The sequence below is a fragment of the Oncorhynchus kisutch genome, linkage group LG1 (genome assembly GCF_002021735.2).
Source record: "Oncorhynchus kisutch isolate 150728-3 linkage group LG1, Okis_V2, whole genome shotgun sequence".
Taxonomy (NCBI): Eukaryota; Metazoa; Chordata; class Actinopteri; order Salmoniformes; family Salmonidae; genus Oncorhynchus; species Oncorhynchus kisutch.
The window spans coordinates 28,965,760-28,981,700 of NC_034174.2; the positions used below are offsets into that span (position 1 = coordinate 28,965,760).

Genomic DNA, 15,941 nt, shown 5'->3' on the forward strand with positions numbered 1-15,941 from the left:
TTGAGTACAACTGAAATTAACAGTCTCAATCCCAGCAAGACTTTAAAAAACTCCTGAATAAGGAGATAGAGAATATATCTTCCTATTGTCATTATTGTCCATGACAAATATGACATGAATATAGACCAACATGGTCCATTGTGTTTGTCTCAGAGTGGAACTCCAGTCTGTAAGACTCTACCATGGCCTCCAGAGGGCGATGTTAACTGGATTTGTAGGTGCCATGGTTTGATCTCTGTGTTGTATAGGTCTCTGTGTAGAGAGAATCTGATTTCTCCTATCTATAGTCCCAAGTCTGCATATGAATGTTTGGGTCCGGATCCGGGTACTTTAACTGCTCTCCCAAGGCACCTGCCTCAGGAAGCCTTTCAAAGGGAGAGATACAGAATCACTGATAAACATGAAATAAAAACTTGGTAGTGGACATTCCATCAGTCCTGGAAGAAAGAAAATAAACACAATCGAGTTTACTGCATCTTGGGCAGGAAGTCTTAATAAACCCATGCGTATATAGAATTATACTTCAGACACCTTAATACTTCCGACAAATCAGATGACATGGGTTTACTATTCCCAAACACACTCTGTAATCTCCTCATTACCACATGTGCATCGTCAACTGTGCATATCTTGTCGTTACTTGCTATGCACTATATCTATAGTCATGGTTCTCTTACAGCTATTTGCTACACGTATAAATAATACCCCGTATTAAAAAATACCATGTGTTATTCTGTAGTGGCTGCAGACTACATAGAAATGTTTTCTAAATACCTACAGACAGCTGTCAGCGGGGCTTTCCATGGTACCGTTACGCCTCGCTCTAGTTCTCTCATAAATCTAGTGAATAGTCTTCTCTCTTTTTTTTTTCAATTTAACCTTTATTTAACCAGGTAGGCTAGTGGATAACAGGTTCTCATTTACAACTGTGACCTGGCCAAGATAAAGCAAAGCAGTTGGACACAAACAGCAACACAGAGTTACACATGGAATAAAATAAACACAGTCAATAATACAGTAGAAAAGGTGTGTGCAAATGAGGTAGGATAAGGGAGGTAAGGCAATAAATAGGCCATAGTGTCCAAATAATTACAATATAGCAACTAAACACTGGAGTGATATATGCGCAGAAGATGAATGTGCAAGTAGACTATGGGTACCTTTCTAAGCGTTACTTTTATTTTCTATATATTTTTAATTTTTATACAGATTCCTTTAAATTGACTTGCTGAAATCAGTTGCCGTCCCTCAATTGTTTGTGGATGATGTGTCTCCTCCTGGGCAGCTCACAGTAAGAGTCTGTTCTGGGCGGGTCTCTTCGTATTTTGGTCAGACGGGGGAATAAAATGCGCCACCGGTTTTCCTCACAGACCCACACTGGAAAGCTCAGCAGGTAGAATCAATCATGCTGTTCATTGATGCCAAATTGTTGTGGAAATTCTTACACAGGGACACTCAAAGTCAATCTTAACTGAATCATCGTTTATTATCAGCACGCTGGAGAGGTTCCAACCAACTCAATGCACCATAGTACACATGTCAATCAGGAGCTCTGCTTGGGCAGTCCCAACAGTTGTCTTATATACGGCTATACACAGACAAGTTATATTTGCATGATTTACCATAATTAATAAATCATTACTGTTTTGTTTAATTCATGTGACAACCAATAATGGTTCATAACATGTGACAGACGTGTGACATCAAATGAGAGAGATTCCACTGTCACTGTTCCAATTAACCCTACCCTGGATAAATTCTCTCTCTCTCTCTTACTCTCTCTGTCTGTCTGTCTGTGTCCATCTGGCTGGCCAGACTTATTTGGTCATGCAGCCAACTGGTAGGCCACACTAGCTCACAGAATGGGACCATCGAGTTCTGAAGCGCATATTGCATAAAAATCGTCTGTCCTCAGTTGCAACACTCACTACCAAGTATGTACATTCATGTACATATTACCTCAATTGGTGCCGACCAACCAGTTCTCCCGCACATTGGCTAACCGGGCTATCTGCATTGTGTCCCATCACCCATCACCCACCACCTGCCAAACCCTCTTTTACCCTACAGCTACTCTCTGTTCATTATATATGCATAGTCACTTTAACCATATCTACATGTACATACTACCTCAATCAGCCTGACTAACCGGTGTCTGTATGTAGCCTCTCTACTTTTATAGTCTCGCTACTGTTATCTTTCACTGTCTTTTTACTGTTGTTTTATTTCTTTACTTACCTATTGCTCACCTAATACCTGTATGTAGGTATAGGTATAGGATGTAGGTATTTAGCCTGCCGGTCAGAATCAGACCGTAGCTCTAACATAACTATGTGTTTTCATGTTTAAACAGAATGAGCTATGAATTTCAGGCAGGCTCTGACATATGCGATGGCAAGTTGGACAAAGTCCGTTTGGTGTCAGTAAACAGTGGCGGTTGGTGACATTTAAGATGCGAGAGGACTCTTGTTTTTTTGCAAAGAAGTGTTTCTATTGGACAAATTCAGGTATGTTAATCCCCGTTTCGTTCGCTTCCATTTAAGAAACATTTTGCAACAGAATCGGTGGAATGAATGCACCTCTGATCACACCTCTGATCACGCACCGCTGATCATGCATGATCACCTCAGTTCACTTTCATAGCAACCACATTGTATTCCTTCTTGTATCTATGCACTCTCCTCCTCTCACCTTTTCCCTCCACTTGTGGACTTCGATGCTCAACACATCAGCTATGCCAAACCATATCATATCTCCTACACACAGCCTACATAATTTTCACCATATTACCTAAAGTAACATCATAGTCAACATAGCTAATAGAACTAGCGAGTTAGTAAACAATCATGTGGTAATGTTACAGTGTACAGTCAGTAAGAAGTTTAGCAGTTACACCGGCCCCAGTGGCAATAAATTTGTAAAACCAAAAGCTTACCTTGACTTGGAAGAGTTCAAGTGTTGTGTTGGATAGTCATAGCCAGCTAACTAACATAGCAACCCTCTGTTTGAGCAGGGTGTTTGAGTAGGCTAAACTAGCTAGCTGCATTTGCAGAAACTAAAACTGAAAAAATGACTCTCTCTATCTCTCTCTTTCTTCTTAATTTTGGAAGAAAGTAATTTGTTCAAAACTGTTCAACTATTGTCTTTCTCTCTTTTTGAGTCAACGACTCACCACATGTTATGCACTGCACTGTTAGCTAGCTGTAGCTTATGCTTTCAGTACAAGATTCATTCTCTCATCTTTTCATTGGGTGGACAACATGTCAGTTCATGCTGCAAGAGCACTGATAGGTTGGAGGACATCCTCCGATGTTGTCATAATGACTTTGTAAGTCTATGGAATGGGGTGAGAACCATGAGCCTCCTAGATTTTGTATTGAAGGTAATGTACCAAGAGGAGGACAGAAGCTAGCTTTGTCCTCCGGCTACACCATGGTGCTAACTTACAGAGTACTGTTGAGGCTACTGTTGACCTTCATTGCAAAACAGTGTGTTTAAAACAATTATTTGGTGACGTAAATATATATATAGTATAGTTTTATCTGAAAAGGATCACTTTTTTATTGTTTCAACATTTTTATTTTTATGAAATTCACTGAGGTGGATTGTCCTCCCCTTCTTCCTCTGAGGACCCTCCACTGGTATGATGTCCTATTGACTGATGGCTGACTTGATGGCTGACTGTCCAATTGCAGTATGATAAATTGTCATTGTCCATATTTTATATTGCAAATGGACAGTGTCCATTTCCAATATATTTAAGCAGGGATTTCCCATCACCAAATGGACAGGTTGAAATCAACACTGAAAGGCAAACGAACGGCATCACTATAGTCTCTAGGCTGTTCCGAGTTCAATGTGGTGCTCCACTTGATCTTAGCTCGCTCAATCTGACTGCAGTGACTGTGCAAACAAGTAGGCCGGAATGAGGCCTGGCTAGTAGCAGCTTCTGGGTCATAAAGATACATGTCATTTTTGACAGGGGTTATCGGGGGGAGGGGGCTATTCTAGCTGCGTGCGGCGGTTCATGTAGTTTGACACATCCAAATTTCTCCCATAGGATAACATTGGTTTACAGGTTATTGTCTAACTATGCTTCCGTGCATGCGATTTGCAAAAATGATTTTTGCCACACATTCAGGGCCACTGATACTCCTCCAGATGTCGATATGATGAGAGTACACGGTCCATTTCATATCTTAACATGGAAGTGTGAACTTGCAATATATCATATGGCCAATGCCAATGTACCACATTGCAATTGGACAGCCATCAAGTCAGCCATCTCATTGCTTAAATCATCATAAACAGTCAAAGGACAGCACATTTGAATGGTATTTGTACAGTACAGTTTCCCAATTGTGGACTTTATTAGTCTAAGCCCTTTAACTGCGTGTTCAATTTGTGATGGCAAATGCCCATTGTAATATATGGACAGTGTACATTAGACATATGATATATTGCCAAAATTTGCAGTATGAAATGTTGGCACTGACAATATATAATTTGTCTAATGTACACTATCTGTATCCAATATATTTAAGAAGTGATTTACCATCATATTTCCCTCATCAATCTACACACAATACCAAGAGTGTGTAACCAAGGCAAAGAGTGTCATCAAGGCAAAGGGTGCCTACTTTGAAGAATCTCAAATCTCAAATATATTTTGATTTGTTTAACACTTTTTTTGGTTACTACATGATTCCATATGTGTTATTACATAGTGTTGATGTCTTCACTATTATTCTACAATGTAGAAAATAGTCAAATAAAGAAAAACCCTTGAAAGAGTAAGTGTGTCCAAACTTTTGACTGGTACTGCATGTTCCATCAACATTCATCTCTCGTAAAAAGCTTTGTGTGTAACGATGTGCGCTGAGAGTCGCGAAGCAAGTTCAGGGAGTGAGTGTTTTAATAAATTATTGAAACATAATACAAACTAGATACACAAACAACACACAGACAGGAAACGGGGAAGGAACCAAAGGGAGTGACATATATAGGGCAGATAATTAAGGAAGTTTTGGAGTCCAGGTGAGGGATGACGTGCAGGTGCATGTAACGATGGTGACAGGTGTGCGCTATAACGAGCAGGCTGGTGACCTCTCTCATCGTCACTCAATGCCTAGGTTTACCTCCACTGTATTCACATCCTACCATACCCTTGTCTGTATATTATGCCTTGAATATATTATGCCAGAAATCTGCTCCTTTTACACTCTGTTCCGAACGCACAAGATGACGAATTCTTATAGCCTTTAGCCGTACCCTTATCCTACTCATCCTCTGTTCCTCTGGTACAGGTTAACCCAGGCCCTGCAGCCCCTAGATCCACTCCCATTCCCCAGACGCTCTCATTTGTTGACTTCTGTAACCGTAAAAGCCTTGGTTCCATGCATGTTAACATTAGAAGCCTCCTCCCTAAGTTTGTTTTATTAACTGCTTTAGCACACTCCGCCAACCCGGATGTCCTAACTGTGTCTGAATCCTGGCTTAGGAAGGCCACCAAAAATCCTGAAATTTCCATCCCTAACTATAACATTTTCCGACAAGATAGAACTGCCAAAGGGGGCGGAGTTGCAATCTACTGCAAAGATAGCCTGCAGTGTTCTGTCATACTATCCAGGTCTGTGCCCAAACAATTCGAGCTTCTACTTCTACTAAAAATTCACCTTTCCAGAAACACGTCTCTCACCACTGCCACTTTTTATAGACCCCCTTCAGCCCCAAGCTGTGCCCTGAACACCATATGTGAATTGATCGTCCCCTATCTATCTTCAGAGTTTGTACTGTTAGGTGACCTAAACTGGGACATGCTTAACTCCCCGGCCATCCTACAATCTAAGATAGATGCCCTCAATCTCACACAAATTATCAAGGAACCTACCAGGTACAACCCTAAATCCGTAACCATGGGCACCCTCTTAGATATCATCCTGACCAACTTGCCCTCTAAATACACCTCTGCTGTCTTCAACCAGGATCTCAGCGATCATTGCTTCATTGCCTTTGTGTGTAATGGGTCCACGGTCAAACGACCACCCCTCATCACTGTCAAACGCTCCCTAAAACACTGCAGCGAGCAGGCCTTTCTTATCGACCTGGCCTGGGTATCCTGGAAGGATATTGTTCTCATCCTGTCAGTAGAGGATGCCTGGTTGCTCTTTAAAAGTGCTTTCCTCACCATCTTAAATATCAAATCAAATCAAAGTTTATTTGTCAAGTGCGCAGAATACAACAGGTGTAGACCTTACAGTGAAATGCTTACTTACAGTCTCAAACCAATAGTGCAAAAAATGTGTTAGGTGAACAATAGGTAAGTAAAGAAATAAAACAGCGGACTATATACATTAAGACAGGCTATATATAGAGTAAGCATGCCCAATTTAAAAAATCTAGAACTAAGAACAGATATAGCCCTTGGTTCACCCCAGACTTGACTGCCCTTGACCAGCACAAAAACATCCTGTGGCGTTCTGCATTAGCATCTATTAGCCCCCGCTATTTGCAACTTTTCAGGGAACTGAGAAGTCAGGAACCAATATACTCAGTCAGTTAGGAAAGCTAAGGCTAGCATTTTCAAACAGAAATTTGTATCCTGTAGCACCAACTCCAAAAGGTTTTGGGACACTGTAAAGTCCATGGAGAATAAGAGCACCTCCTCCCAGCTGCCCACTGCACTGAGGATAGGAAACATTGTCACCACCGATAAATCTACGATAATCGCTAATTTCAATAAGAATTTTTGCTTTCCACCTAGCTACCCCTTCCCCGGCCAACATCTCAGCACCCCTGCAGCAACTTGCCCAAGCCCCCTTCTCCTTCACCCAAATCCAGACAGCTTATGTTCTGAAAGAGCTGCAAATCTGGATCCCTAAGTCAGCTGGGCTAGACAATCTGGACCCTCTCTTTCTAAAATGATCCGCTGAAATTGTTGCAACCCCTATTACCAGCCTATTCAACCTCTCTTTCGTATCGCCAAAGATTGGAAAGCTGCCGCGGTCATCCGCGGTCATCCCCCTCTTCAAAGGGGGAGACACTCTACACCGAAACTGTTATAGACCTACGTATATCCATCCTGCCCTGCCTATCTAAAATCTTTGAAAGCCAAGTTAACAAACAGATCACAGACCATTTCAAATCCCACCGTACCTTCTCCACTATGCAATCTGGTTTCCGAGCTGGTCATGGGTGCACCTCAGCTACGCTCAAGGTCCTAAACGATATCATAACCGCCATCGATAAAAGACAGTACTGTGCAGCCATCTTCATCGACCTGGCCAAGTCTTTTGACTCTGTCAATCACCGTATTCTTATCGGCAGACTCAACAGCCTTGGTTTCTCAAATAACTGCCTCACCTGGTTCAACAACTACTTCTCAGATAGAGTTCAGTGTGACAAATCGGAGGGCCTGTTGTCCGGACCTCTGGCAGTCTCTATGGGGGTGCCACAGGGTTCAAATCTCGGGCTGACTCTTTTCTCTGTATATATCAATGATGTCGCTCTTGCTGCTGGTGATTCTCTGATTCTTCCAGACTCACATTAAGCATCTCCAATCCAAAATTAAATCTAGAATCGGCTTCCTATTTCGCAACAAAGCATCCTTCACTCATGCTGCCACATACCCTCGTAAAACTGACTATCCTACCGATCCTTGACTTTGGCGATGTCATTTACAAAATAGCCTCCAACACTCTACTCAACAAACTGTATGTAGTCTATCACAGTGCCATCCGTTTTCTCACCAAAGCCACATATACTACCCACCACTGCGACCTGTATGCTCTCGTTGGCTGGCCCTCACTACATATTCGTGGCCAAACTGGCTCCAGGTCATCTATAAGTCTATGCTAAGTAAAGCCCCGCCTTATGTCAGCTCACTGGTCACCATAGCAACACCCACCCGTAGCACGTGCTCCAGCAGGTATATTTCCCTGGTCAAGCCAACACTTGGTTTTGCTGCCTTTCCATCCAGTTCTCTGCTGCCAATGACTGGAACGAATTGCCAAAATCACTGAAGCTGGAGTCTTAAATCTCCCTATCTATCTTTACGAATCAGCTGTCAGAGCAGCTTACCGATCACTCTACCTGTACACAAACAATCTGTAAATAGCACACCCGACTACCTCATCCCCATATTGTTACTTATCCTCTTGCTCTTTTGCACCCCAGTATCTCTACTTGCACATCATCATCTGCACATCTATCACTCCAGTGTTAATTCTAAATTGTAAATATTTCTCCTCCATGGCCTATTTATTGCCTTACCTGCCTACTCTTCTACATTTGCACACACTGTACATAGATTTTTCTATTGTGTTATTGACTGTACGTTTGTTTATGTGTAACTCTGTTGTTGTTTTTGTCGCACTGCTTTGCTTTATCTTGGCCAGGTCGTAGTTGAAAATGAGAACTTGTCCTCAACTGGCCTACCTGGCTAAATAAAGGTGAAAATAAATAAATAAATAATGTTACACTGAAACGGCATGGTTGGTTAGGGTTAGTGGCTCGTAAGTAAGTGTTTCACTGTAAGGTCTACAGCTGTTGTATTCGGAGCATGTGACTAATAAAATTTGATTTTATTTGATTTGTAGTTATGTTTTGGACATGATAGATACATTTATAAAGCAGTAAAATTATTGAAAAAGAAAATGAATATTCTCTGAATCATCTGAACAGCTCGACGTCTAAAATATTTTAAAGTGTTGGCAGTTATAATAAGGGAAATCAAGAAATCGGTTATAGAGAGTTATTAAATTCGACTAATTAGGCAATACGAGCAAAATTATTACGATTTTTTAAAGTTAGGAAACACTATGTTTTATTGGAAAGTATTTGAGTCATTCACACGTGTAAATTGTGATGATGAGTGTGTGCTATGTCAATGTCATTGATCCCAACATCAGGCAGCAGATCTGGGTGTTACCACTTTCCCAGATTCACACAGCGCTCTGTGAGACACTCTCCATCTCCCCCCACCCCTCCACCTGTTCCCCTGAGATGTGACCATTGTCCCCCGGTAATAAGAACACTGAGCATGTGGCAGCTCCACATTCCTCATTGTCCTCCCAAGCTCACCCATTGGCTACAGACTGTGAGATTCTCCTACAAGCCCAAGACACACACATTCATATGCAGATTTGGGAGTATATATAGGAGAGATGAAACCAGTAGAAATCAGATTATCTCTACACAAAGACCTCTACAACACATAGATCCAGCCACGACCTTCAATCACTTCAGCAATGATCTACACTACGGAGCACCTGACTCTGACCAACAAGGTAAAGTGAGATTCAAATTCAAGCAAATTAAGTTCATTAGACTGATTTTTTATGTGTTTCATTAATGTTATATATCAGAATAAGATTATTAATGACCCTCCTTCTCTTCTTGCAGCTAAGAAAGCCAGTGCTGATATTACAGAGATCGTAACAACAGCAGCATTGAGCAGCTCAAGTCTTCCCTGTTTCCAGAGATCCTCAACCAGCAGCCTGACTCCAAGCTGGAGAAAGCTGACATCCTGGAGATGACAGTTTGCTTCCTGAGAAAACAGCAACAGTATCAGTGAGTTCCTCCTCCTGCTCAGCACCTGTCAATCAGGGTTACTCCAGCTGTGTCCAAGAGATTGTCCACTTCCTGTCCAAGGATGAGGTGACGACAGAGTCCCAGAGAAGACTGCCGAGCCACTTCCAGAGCCTGCAGCCATCCTCTGATAAGAACCGCAGGGAGAGTGACCTGCCTCAGCTCAGCTCTCTAACCCAGCACAGCATCAGCAAAGAAAAGAGTCCAGTGAACAGCGCACTCTGGAGGTCCTGGTAGAGTTCTACAGACTTAAAAGCTCCACTCAGACAAACACAATGGACCATGTTGGTCAAACATTAATGGACAGTAATGTGAATAGGATGAGACAATATTCTCCTTCTGCAGAAAATGTCAAAGTTTTAATTTGTTTGTGTTCATTATTTTTTCAGGAATATGTGAAAAAGCCTTCCTAATGAAAGTTCATATTGATATCATCACTTTTCATTTAACTTGAGTATTATGTCAAGTTATTTTTACTTTGTAAGAGGAAATTCCTCCATCTGCTAAGGATGGTTTATATTGTTGACTGTTCATTATAATCTATTTATTACCCACATTGGGTGAGATAGCAAAGAATGTTTAAATTCTTTAATTGTGCAACATAATCCTTCTGTTAATGAATTTCAGAAAATATATTCTTGTTGATGACTTAAAAATCGTTAATTGATTTGCTGTATATCCAAGCCTGGTTTTAGTGATGAACTACCAATTTGTGTTGGTTTGTATTACGATTTTTTAATTCTCGCATATTGACATATCTAACATATGTCTGCTTTGTTTTTAAAGCTGCATTTGTCTATGTTTCTTCTATGAATATTTAATATAACCCACAGTCTATGATGAGTGCCTGTGTGACTTGAAGCTGTTTTCTCGCAATTGTAGTGATGCTTAATCACAAAGTTTAAGTTCTTAACAATTAAGAAATGTATTCTCTATATGAAAATAAAAACAATCTTGAAATGTGGCTGATAGTTTGTGGTTTATTAAAATCCTATACTTTGCGTTAGAGTCTGGTACTGGTCATTTGACACCCTAAAGTCTTAGATCCTAGGAAATAAAGATTCAATGGTTTATGTCATGAATGTTGGATTGTCCAATATGTATTTCATATCCTGTGTGAATGAATTTAGATGAGCGTTAAGAGGTATGAGACATGTATCACTAATACCTCTGAAATTATTATCAATTTATGATTATCAATTTTTACAATCAAATACAGTAAAGGCGCCTGCGTACTAGGTAGGTTCAGTTTGCTCCTACCATAATTCAGCTCGGCGAAGCGAACATCTGTGGCTCACACTCTCTTAAAAGACCTTTGTTTGAACAACGAGAAAAAAGCGGCAATACTACTCTTTGTCTCTCTTGAAATGCTGAAGCAATCACTATACATTCCCTCAAAATAGTCCAAATTCATTTAAGACAAATCAGGAAATATGTCATTGATTTTGACGTTTATGACAAGGTCTTAGTCGAGCAATTTTACATTTAATTAAGTGTTTGGTGCAGTACTTCGGAAATGAAAAAATGTGCATGAAAACTAGTCGCCTCTCAAGTGAAAATATATGCATGAAAACTAGTCGCCTCTCAAGTGAAAATATGTGCATGAAAACTAGTTGTCTATAGTTGAATGACAAAAAACACTATTGAATAATTCAGTCCATTGTTCCGGCTCCAACTAGAAGGACTGTTGACCAATCACTGAAGAAGGGGCGTAGACTTCAGCTACCGAACTTTGACTTGCTTCAACAAACATTTTATTGGTACGCTAACAGACGAAAAAAGCCCATGCCGAACACCAAAACAAACAGAAACGCCACAAAATTTGTGCAAAATGTTGCAACTGGGAAGCATGCGACAGGCTTAATGCCGTGTTGACGTGCTAGTCGCAACTACAAAACGCGGAAATGTATATGACTCGCTAATTGGTTGTAGCATAGCCGTGAGAAGTAGTTTGGGGGGGGCTGGACTAATCTTTTTTCCAGCGCTGATGTATATATCAGTACACTTATACAGGACTATTGAAGGCACAGTGCACTACTTTTGTAAAATCAATGTTTAAAAAACAGAACAATTATTAATATATATTTTTTTTTATTCTGAATTTTCTGGGGATTTTTTCAGCACCCCTACATCCCGTGGCTATGGGTTATAGTTAAACACATGCCGCGTTCGACCAGTAAGCAAGTCGTACGAGTTCCTACTAGCAAGTGAACAACGGCATTAGTGTGACAGAGCATTTGTCTACGTTGGTGGTTGTCAGCAAGCACAGAAGAGTGACTTTAGTTTACAAAAGAAGGAGACACTCATATTACTGAAACTCATACTACGTTCCTATTCAAACAGCGGTGGTGCGCACTAATAGCGTTTCAATCGGTGACGTAACTCGCTCTGAGATCTTGAAGTAGTTGTTCCCCTTGCTCTGCAAGGGCCTCTGCGAGGGGACGGGCTAAAGTTATACTGTTACACATGCTTTACACATGTTATATTGAAAAATCTGTTCTGCATTGTTCCATAGATTACAGGTGTTCTGTATCTTGAGTTGGCTAATATGTTGATGCTAGGTAGATTTTTGGGGTGTCTTGTAAAAATAAAGCTTGATAACCTCGTTTTATCATAGTCAGGTGGGCAGACAGACACAGAATAGCCTTCTTTGTCTGGGATTGGACTCAACTGCATTGCTAATGGTATGAATAATAAGACACACTTATATTGTTCTTCCATTGAAAGCAAATCATTGAATGGAGAAAGTGTGGGAAACCCAGGAAAACTCACTCACAGAGCCTCATTGGGACAATAGACTCAGACCCCTACCTACTAGTGTCAAGGGATAGGGAGAGGAATTTTGTTCACATAATTTCCCAAACGAAAGACATTAATAAAAAGTGTCTGGTAAAAATAACTGCATGTCATAGTCTTATTTTTAAATATAGCCTTTTGTTAAAGTTCTTATTCTAATAAAAACATCAATAATAATTTGCCATATGGGAAATACAGGATTTTGAATGAAACTTGTTTATTCTTGTATAGGCTACCAAGAGTATTTTCAAATCATCAATTAGTACAAATATTTGTATTACCACCTCCTTGATTGAAAAACAAACTTTACCACTAAGGGAATGATGGGCAATGAATTTGCCTTTAACAATGCACACTATTGTTTCATGGAATCTCTCTCAATGGGCAGAGTGTGGGAAAGCTCTGGAGAGCAGAATCACAGTTCAGTGTCATTAGTGTCATCACCATCATCAGTCCCACCAGCACCTGACTGTCTGGGGAACACTCAGAGACAGTGAGGAATAGGCACACTTATTGTAACGGCAGCTTTCCTCTGAGGAGGTGTAGCAAGGATCGGACCAATAAGCTACGTGGTAGGTGTCCATGTTTTAATAGGGAAAACTGAACATTAACACAAACTACCACCGTGAACTGTCAACAAACCAGTCCTGTGTGGCACAGACACAGGAAACAATCACCCAAAGAACATGGCTGCCTAAATATGGTTCCCAATCAGAGACAATGATAAGCACCTGCCTCTAATTGAGAACCAATCTAGGCAACCATAGACTTACATAAACACCTAGAAAGGATACAGCCCCATAAACATACAAAACTCCTAGACAAGTTAAACACATACATCACCCATGCCACACCCTGACCTAACCAAAATAACAAGGAAAACAAAGAACACTAAGGTCAGGGTGTGACACTTATAGAGGGGAATTAAAAAATGATTTGCCTATTTGGTTGAGTATGTTTTTGGAACTATCCTTATGGAAGAAAATCTAATATATAATATAATTATTTTAAGTCCTAATTTGTAATTACATGACATTTTCACTTTAATAAAACCTAGCTATTGCCTAGGAGAAAAAAATCTATATAATCTTAAATGACATTTAGAAAACAGAAAGAATTGCAGACATTGACTTGGACTAACTTGGATGTAGAAAGATAAACACGTTTCTATATATATACAGTTGAAGTCGGAAGTTTACATACACTTAGGTTGGAGTCATTAAAACTCGTTTTTCAACCACTCCACACATTTCTTGTTAACAAACTATAGTTTGGCAAGTCAGTTAGGACATCTATGTTGTGCACGACACAAGTCATTTTTCCAACAATTGTTTGCAGACAGATTATTTCACTGATAATTCACTGTATTACAATTCCAGTGGGTCAGAAGTTTACATACACTAAGTTGACTGTGCCTTTAAACAGCTTGGAAAATTCCTGAAAATTATGTCATGGCTTTAGAAGTTTCTGCTATGCTAATTGACATCATTTGAGTCAATTGGAGGTGTAGCTGTGGATGTATTTCAAGGCCTAACTTCAAACTCAGTGCCTCTTTGCTTGACATCTAGGTAAAATCAAAAGAAATCAGCCAAGACCTCAGAAAAAAAATTGCAGACCTCTACAAGTCTAGTTCATCCTTGGGAGCAATTTCCAAACACCTGAAGGTACCACGTTGTACGCATGTATAAACACCATCGGACCACGCAGCTGTCATACCGCTCAGGAAGGAGAAGCGTTCTGTCTCCTAGAGATGAACGTACTCCAGTGCGAAAAGTGCAAATCAATCCCAGAACAACAGCAAAGGACCTTGTGAAGATTGTGGAGGAAACAGGTACAAAAGTATGAATATCCACAGTAAAACAAGTCCTATATCGACATAACCTGCTGCAGGAGGGACTGGTGCACTTCACAAAATAGATGGCATCATGAGGATGGACATTTTTGTGGATATATTGAAGCAACATCTCAAGACATCAGTCAGGAAGTTAAAGCTTGGTCGCAAATGGGTCTTCCAAATGGACAATGACCCCAAGCATACTTCCAAAGTTGTAGCAAAATGGTTTAAGGACAACAGAGTCAAGGTATTGGAGTGGCCATCACAGAGCCCTGACCTCAATCCTATAGACAATTTGTGGGCAGAACTGAAAAAGCGTGTGTGAGCAAAAAGACCTACAAACCTGACTCAGTTACACCAGCTCTGTGTGGAGGAATGGGCCAAAATTCACCCAACTTATTGTGGGAAGCTCGTGGAAGGCTACCCAAAACGTTTGACCCAAGTTAAACAGTTTAAAGGCAATGCTATCAAATACTAATTGAGTGTATGTTAACTTCTGACCCACTGGGAATGTGATGAAAGAAATAAACGCTGAAATAAATCATTCTCTCTACTATTATTCTGACATTTTACATTCTTAAAATAAAGTGGTGATCCTAACTGATCTAAGACGGGTAATTTTTACTAGGATTAAATGTCAGGAATGGAGAAAAACTGAGTTTAAATGTATTTGGTAAAGGTATATACAGTATATATATATATTTATATATATACCTGTACCTATAAGAGTATTTGTTGAATCAGCCAGTATAGGAGTTTCCCTCCAGATTCCAGATGGTCTGTGACGTCAGGCTGTGTCTATAGTACAACACAGAGCCAATAGCTGTCACTAATTGTCCACTGAGCAGGTTTTGTAGTGCATTGATCACAGCACACTGGACTCACTGTGGCAAACTCAGCTCTCTACTCACACTGACCAGTAGCTCCAAGACAGAGGACACATCTGCTGCATCTGGACTTTCAAAGCTGGAAGTGTATTCCCTCCAATCTGAATAATAGGAACAGTATTTCAACATAACCTCTCAAATAGTTATGAGAAATGATGCTGAAGTCACACCAATATTGATCTATGTGTTGCTCATATTGCAATTTTCTCTGTCTTCTATAAGAATGTATCTCATTACGCTGATTATGTTGACTTCATAATAATTAGGAAAAAATGTAGCATGAACAATTATGAATTCATCTCAAAAGTGTTAAAACTTTTTAGGGATGAAGCAAATAATCTAAAATACTATATTTGCACAGAATTTTGAAACAGCACTTATTTTATTCAAATAAACAAATCAAGAGGTCACATTCATAATGCAGTCATCAAATATTTAATTTATTTAACTAGGCAAGTCATTAAGAACAAATTCTTATTTACAATGACACCCCACCATGGAACAGTAGGTTAACTGCCTTGTTCAGGGGCAGAACAACAGATTTTTACCTTGTCAGCTCGGGGAATTGATTCAGCAACCTTTCAGTTACTGGCCCAATGCTCTAACCACTAGGCTACCTGCCACCCCCCTATTTAAATATGATATGGTAGGCTAGGAATCATCCAATGAAATGCATTATTGGAGATGATCGTGGACTTCAGGAAACAGCAGAGGGAGCACACCCCCTATCCACATCGATGGGACCGCAGTGGAGAAGGTGGAAAGCTTCAAGTTCCTCGGCGTACACATCACTGACAAACTGAAATGGTCCACCCACATAGACAGTGTGGTGAAGA

At 40.3% G+C, this 15,941-nt stretch overlaps 1 pseudogene; it reads left to right on the forward strand.

The window, feature by feature from the left end:
- Positions 1 to 9,040: 9,040 nt before the first annotated feature.
- Positions 9,041 to 10,530, forward strand: LOC109875182 (transcription factor HES-5-like; annotated as a pseudogene).
- The last annotated feature ends 5,411 nt before the right edge of the window (positions 10,531 to 15,941 follow it).